Source organism: Hibiscus syriacus, unplaced genomic scaffold (assembly GCF_006381635.1).
Source record: "Hibiscus syriacus cultivar Baekdansim isolate YM2019G1 unplaced genomic scaffold, ASM638163v2 tig00111794_pilon, whole genome shotgun sequence".
NCBI classification, from domain to species: Eukaryota; Viridiplantae; Streptophyta; class Magnoliopsida; order Malvales; family Malvaceae; genus Hibiscus; species Hibiscus syriacus.
The window spans coordinates 430,661-438,559 of record NW_024063180.1 but is presented as its reverse complement, the minus strand read 5'-3'; the positions used below and the strand labels follow the sequence as shown (position 1 = coordinate 438,559).

Below are 7,899 nucleotides of genomic sequence, written 5' to 3'. Positions count from 1 at the left end.
GGGCCTAAAATTAAACTCAAATTTAACACTAGGCTGTCGGTTATTATTAACGACATATGTCTTTTAAAAATTATGCAATGAATCTGATTTTTCTTTTACTTTTATAAAAATATATTAGTCTCGGATTCCTTTTGATTTCTCGATGATGGAGCATATTCTTTCAAATTTCAGTGGTGAGAAGGTTAAGAATGCCGAAAAACTGGATGTGAGTTATATATTGTAATACCCTAAATATTAGGTCAGTGATTTTATTGAAAAAAATTAAAATTGAAGGATTAAATTGATTAAATTGAATAAATGATAAAGGATAATAAATTATTTAGAAATAGTGTTTAAGACCAATTAGTAACAATGGAAGAATAAAGAGGGCATTTTGATCCTTTAAGGGAAAATAAATTTAAAATCATTTTTTAAATTAGGGATTTAAGAAGGGGAAAAAGGGAAAGTAAAAGTTAAAATAAGTTCTCTTTTTTTCTTCTTCTTCCCGTGTAAGTGCTCTCCTACATAGCCAAAGGTAAGGCTTCATTTAGCTAACTTTTCCTTTTGTTTTTGGTTTGTTCTTGAAACATTGAGTATTATAGAGGATTAAGGAAGGATTAAATAAGATTAAAACTAGGAGATGAATGAATTATTTGAGATTGAAGAAAATGGGTTTTTGAATGATATGTTGATATACGAGTTTTTCTTGGGGTTTATTAGTATATTTGACTTGTCAAATAAGTAAATAAGATATTAGAAGCCTTGGATGTGATTAAAAACATGTTAGAAAAAGTGGTATGATTCTTGGTTTTAGATGTTCTTTGGAGATTTTAGATGTTATAAGAAGCTAAATGAAGGAAAGTTAGTTGGGATAAGTAAAGAAGGGTTTAATAGTATTATTGGAGGTAAAAGTAAGAGAATTTGACTAAATTTGTGTAAAAAATCGAGCTGAAAATTGAAAAATATGGGTAGGGGTATCGGTACTGAAAGATCAGTACCGATACTATAGGTTTAAATTGATAGAAATACGTTGAACAATATCGATATTGATGCAAGTAGTATCGATATTGATTTGAGCATCGATACTAAGAGAAAGGTATCGATACCATGGATTCCAGAATGTAGAAATGGTATCGATACTGAAAAGGGAGTATCGGTACTATATTATAGAAGTATCGATACCATGGTAGGGTACCGATACTATTGAGTCTGAAATTGTAAGATAAGATGAAATTGTAATAGAAATTGAAAATAATAGTACTTTTGAGTATTATTAGAGTATAAATGTTAGAGAATATACTAACATTTGTATGGTATGTGTACTAAATGGATGCTTGTGTAGATCATAACCAAGCTCTAGAGTCAAAAAGAATAAGGGAAAGGACAAAGTTGTCGAGTAGTTGGACATCATTACAACATATTAGGGAGGCATATTAGGTGAGTGCATCCATTGTAATTATATAGGATGAGGGAGACTCACGCTAAGTTAACCTCTAATGTTTTAATTTAATATATGTTTTATTATATTTGATATATGTTTATAATTTGTATGGAATTGATATTATGAATAATTATTAGAGTAGGAAATGTTCTAAAATAAAAGACTAAATGTCTAACTGTGCATTTGGCAGAAAGGTGCCAATAATGCAAGTTAGATGAAAGGTTAAATGCCTTTGGATGAAAGACTAAATGTCTAATTGTGCATTTGGAAAAAAGGTGTCAATAATGCAAGTTAGATGAAAGGTTAAATGTCTTTGAATAAAAGACTAAATATCTAACTGTGCATTTGGCAGAAATGTGCCAATAATGCAAGTTAGATGAATGGGTAAATGCGTTTGGATGAACGACTAAATGTCTAACTGTGCATTTGGCAGAAATGTGCCAATAATGCAAGATAGATAAAAGGTTAAATGCCTTTGAATAAAAGACTAAATGTCTAACTGTGCATTTATCAGAAATGTGCCAATAATGCAAGCTAGAATAAATGTTAAATGCCTTGGGATGAAAGACTAAATGTCTAACTCTGTATTTGGCAAAAATATGTCAATAATACGAGTTAGATGAAAGGTTAAATGCCTTTGGACGAAAGACTAAATGTCTAACTATGCTTTTTGGCAGAAAGGTACCATTAATGCAAGTTAGATGAAAAGTTAGATGCATAACAGTGCATTTTTGGCAGAAAGGTGTCACTAATGCAAGTTAGATGAAGAACAGTGCATAATTGGCATGAAAGGATGCCATCAATGAAAATGTATAACAATGCATAATTTGCATGAAATGATGTCATAAATGAAAATGTATAACAGTGCATAATTGGCATGAAAGGATGCCACAAATGAAAATACATAACAGTGTATTAATGGTATATAAGGTGTCACTCATGATAATTATAAAAGATAAAGGACCATTTGACACTTTGGTGCAATACATATACATTACTTTCTCATTTAACATACATAGGGAATATAAAGAATAACTGGGAAAATATACAAAAGAATAGGTATGTAGGGCCTAATAAGAATAATTTTGATGATTGTATAAAAGAAATCTGGTTTAACTGAGAAGGATTTATCTGATCTTTATGGAGTATGTGATTTAATTCGTCATTAAATAGTCATGAGATACTTATGTATAAATTGCAATTTCTTTACAATATTATGTCTCACTAAGTAAATACTTAATGTGTGTTGATTTCACGCGTAGGTAAAAGCAAAGACTAGTCGGGTACGGGGTACAGTAGCAGCTATCATCAATCTAAGGTTGACTCTCATCAGTAACAGTAGGACAATCATGTTTATGTTGAAAATTTACTATCATGTAATCGAAATTAAGAAAAATGCTTTGGAATGTGTTTAAAGCGATAACTTTGGTAATATGTTTCAACGACTGTTTTATTGTTGTACTAAAATGTTTTTGGTTTTAAATTTCGAAACAAAATTTTATGGGTTTTAAATAAATGGGTAAATGTTTTTAAAAGTCATGTGACACCTATGACTTGTGTACGAAAACCTATACTGGAAATAGGTGTTACATTTATTGATATCAAAGCTACATGTTTAGTTGATTCTCGGTCGAAACAGGGTTTAAATTGAATTGAGAAAAAATATTACATGCCATTAAAATTGTCAAAGTTACTTATATGATCAATTAGGTGTGATTGATGTCACTCCTTATTAACTTGAGTGTTATTATTATGTTTGTCCTAATAGATGTTGAAAATTAAGGACAAATGTAAGAAAGTAGATAATATTGAAAAGAAGGTCGAGATAAAAATCGACCAAAGAGAAGTTGAATCGGATGAGGATCTAGAGGAGATTTTTGAATTTAATGATGATTCCGAGGTTTCATCAGGTAAGCTTAAATAATTGAGAAATATTTAAGTGAAGCATTAAATTATTTAAAGTATTATTAATTTGAGTAAGAGGAAATGAGTAAGCAGTAAATGCATTGACCGCTAAAAGCTTATAGAAAAATGAGTTATTAGTAGATCGACTGATTATGAGTTTGTTTAAGAATAAATGTTAAGTTTTATAGACCTAATAGAGTTACTTTTAGAATGTAATTTGTGAAAAGTGAATTTTCTACCTATTTCATACTTCAATGAATTATTATTTAAAATCAAGATTAATTCTCGAGAACTTGGAAAAGTGTGAAGTTCGTAATGATAGGAAAAAGAGTAAATTTAGTTACTAGTATAATTTTTTAGCATTAACTGCTACGAGATTATTGCTACAAAGTTGTCAAGTCTTCTTATTAAATGATTTAGATAATTAGACTTTCATAGTTGAGATAGAAAATGTTTCAAATGCTCGAGAATATTTTAAATGGATCCGAAAAAGTTACACGAATTACCTCAAGAAGAAAATGAAAGATTTTAAAATAAAAGTATTCTATTCAACTTAATCTCGAGTGAAATGATAGGGATAAACCCTAGTGGGTCATGGTACAAGTGTGAGTTGGACCGATAATAAATATTTAGTAAATATTCCAGGGGCTATGTTTCCGGTGAATATGATGGAATTACCATTTGATGAGTTAAAATCATATTGAGTATAGTTTGTTTGTCTCCAGAGACGATTAGTTATGAAAGATGCAGAGAGGGTGTGAAAATTATAGTTTTTGCAAGAATGTCAGTAATCACTGTAGCAAGCTGTGACATCAAAGCTAAAGGCTCCACACCAGTTTCCATGATCACCCTCAAACTTTTTACAGTGTTTACGCCTTACGGTGTCCGCAGACAATGCAAGATCGAGAAGATCGACCAGCTTTTCATCAGAGATAAGCCCAACCTGTGAGCCAGATCCATAATATTACTGTATAGGCTATAGAAATACTAGTGCATGCATGGTGTTATGAGTTATTATCCTATAAGGCTATAAACTCATCAGTTCCTTCTTTTTTTTTTTTTTGAGAAATATAAACTCACCAGTTCCTGAATCAGAAGAACCGAGATTTTTTGCCCGAGTAAACTGAGCTGCTCGAGTGTCATCTTTGCATCCCTCAGTGATCCATCAGATCGAGAGGCAAGCAGTTTAATCCCGGCTTTATCAATTTCGATGTCCTCTCTGGATGCAATCCACTGCAAAGTATCAATGATATCCACATCCTTCAGTTTGGGGAAGAAATATTTCTGGCACCTGGACACGATTATATGAGGCAAATATCAAGACTTAAACTGACAAGAATAAAAACCACACGCCTGGGCACTCGATCAATGACCTTCGATATGGCACTCCAACATTCGGGGGACAATGTATCACAATCATCAAATATAAAAACCCTGTACTGTGAAGGTAGCTGAGAGATGATCATATTATCCAGTTGGTCCATGATACTTTTGAAGTCAAAATTACTTATAGGACCAACTTCCTGAATATTTCGACTCGTACCAATATCATGTGAAATACAAGAATCGCAAAAGCCACATGGTTTAGGTTCTTCATGTGATTGACAGTTCATAGCTCTGGCAAATATCTGAGCACATGACGTTTTCCCCGTTCCATGAGGTCCATAAAAGACATAAAGGAATCCAATCTTCCTTTTCATAACAGCATTAGAATGGTGCCTGCCATGGAGATTCCTTCATGGTCTGCGTTGTTCACGGAATCTAGCTTTGGAAGCAAATTTCTTCCATGGGAACCTGCTCTAGCTTTCCTTAATCTAGAATCCGATGGACCACAAGAAAAGCTCCTCCCTGCTATGTCAAGGAAAGTTTTACCCTGGTGGTGAATTCTTGACCAATTAAAAGGGATCCCACACCCAGTTCTAGGAGCCCTGGTGACATCTCGATCATCATATTCATTTCCTTCATCTTCAGTACCATACTTTTGATGCAAAGAACCCTGAGCAAATTAATTAGAAGCCACTGACAACTCATTTTGACCTCCAACATCTCTAGAAGGAGCAGCCCGAGTTCTTCTCGTTCCTCGAAACTTGCGCCTTCTCCCCCTGTTTAGTCCACTTGAATGACCGCGGATGGCGACTTCAGGTTCCACACGAGATTTCTCTGGTGGAATATGCCTTCCACAAAGGTTAACATTTGAAGATGCTACATCATCGATATCCAGGGGGAGGTCATTCAATTGCTCAGACAAAGTCCTGATCTGAATGCCTGGAGCTTGCTTCCCCTTCAATTTTTGACTCTTTCTATTTTTCAGTCCAGAATTACCGGAGATTGCATCAGGAGGCAAACTGCTACCATCTTGCTCCATCACAGGCTCCTTGTTTTCACCCATAAAATCAGTCCTATTACTTCGCCAACCAGATTCCTCTCCTAATTCTCGATCATCTGTAGCTCCACTCTGGTATACGATCACTAGTCGCAGGCACTCCTTCATTGACTTCACCCAATGCAACTCTTGAAGCTGCAAAATTATCTAAAGGTGGCGAGCTTACCGAAAGCCTCCTTCCATCCGTCTGCTTCTCGACGCCCAAACGACCCTTCTTGTAAAGCAAATCAATAACAGACGGCGAACGCCAAGAGGGAGGACTGGCAGAAGGGTCCCTGAGGGAGCGTGATCGTTGAAGGACAATAAGGTCCCTCATAAGCGATCGACCAGCCAACATAGGGCTTTTCTTGTGCATATGGTTCTTCAAGTGGATACAGTTAGTCAAGTGAATGTGGTTTCGAGATGATCGCTAACGTTACCGTTCGCATCCTTGAGCACCCTATCTCCAACACCCCTGGTCATGATCAAAGCATTATGTGTTCCACGCAGAATCTCATTTAGCCTAAACAAACATACCAAAAACAGATCGCATTTTCATCACTCTCCTTGATTATGGCTATTCCCATCAATTATTTGAGTACGCAACTTGAAGTTCTCTCAGTCTTTTCGTTGAAAACAGGGCATTCATTTTCAAGGCACAACAAACCCTCTAAGCTAGCCATGGTGTATTCTGTTATGAACCAGATGCAGTCAAAGCCATCAGCAATCATTGCCAGGTCAGCAACAAATGGTGAGAGGAATACATGGGGAGCAAATGAGAATGCACCAAGTCGTGAGGCGTTCATACGACAAGGACCTTGATACGTTCCGTCATTATTTTATCGTCTTGGCAAGCTTCCTCTTGGCGCTTTTGGTCCATGAGGATTTCTCATTTCAAGAGGTGGCCATTAACTGAAGTTTCAATGCTTTTGAGAGTTTAATTCTATGGATGTGAATATTGAGAATTTTGTACTGTTTTTCTACTGTTAACCCATGATATTACCTTATAGAGCAAGCACGGTCCAGTTAAATTCTCAAGCTCCTAAAGTGCTAATTATACCAGCTGAAAACAAAACAATGGCCTATCCTAGAATCCTGACAATAGTAGCTTGGGTGCATGTTTTTGACCTTTCCTCCTGTGTAGTCTTTGTCTGATTCATTTTTGGTTGTGTGATGTGCTGTTTAAGGAAGTTGGTGCTTTTTCTTTTGCTTGATCGCGTTGTTAATATCATTTCTCTCCCAAGTTGATTTAATGTTCTTTTATATGCTTACTTGCTACTGACCCATCCAAAAAAAAAAAAAACTCGCTTTGTAGGATTTCCCTTTCGGGGGGTGGTTCGATTAGTTGATTCATCCTCTCATGCAATTTCTCTTTTCTTATGAATTCGCAGCCGCAACAAGATTTCCAATTAAATTTTGTATTTATTGCAGATCTTCTGGGCATTTCAATATACTTGGAGGCTCTTGCTATTCTTCCCCAAGGGTTTTGCTACAACGAAGCGGAAATGTTGATAATTAACTGGGCAATATGTCTTCTTTTTAGGGTATGCCTAGTTTTCATTCATAGACTCCTTGTTAGATGGCAACTTTGATCTGTAACAAATTTTTTCGAACTTTTGCTGGCCTCAATTATCTGTAGCTTAATATAGATGGCAATGAAATTTCATGGTTTTTCCTGTTCATTTTACTTTCACTCTTTTCGATGCTCTCCATCACGTTGATTGTCTTCTTAATTTTTCTCCAATCCAACCATTAGGCTTAGCCATGGAATAGCCAGGTTGGAGTGTAACGTAATTTGAAGTGGTTAGCATTGGTTTCTAGTTGCTAAAACATATTTTAATTTGATCGCACCCAAATATAGTTGGATGTGTTCTAGTTTGCCCTTGTTCAACTTGATTATGCTATTGTTGATACAATATGCATGACATGTAAGTGGTGTATTAATGAAACAAATTCGGATCTGCAGGCTTATCGTGCTTTCTACATCTGAATTGTATTTATGGAGCAGCATTTTAGTCCATGGATAGGTGAGAACCTATGAGCAATTCTTTTTTCTTTTTTTCTTTTTTTTTTTGAAAAATAGGTACTTTGTATTGATAATGATACAAAGTACACACCTCATGCACCTCGTTAAAAAACCTCCCTAAATCTATTTGAAAGAAAAAGAGTGAACCATGAGGTGGAAAGAACAGAAAGCCAAAGTCTAGTGAAA

At 35.1% G+C, this 7,899-nt stretch overlaps 1 pseudogene; it reads right to left on the bottom strand.

Annotated features, from left to right (window-relative positions):
- Positions 1-4,060: 4,060 nt before the first annotated feature.
- Positions 4,061-6,276, bottom strand: LOC120170822 (annotated as a pseudogene).
- Positions 6,277-7,899: the final 1,623 nt, after the last annotated feature.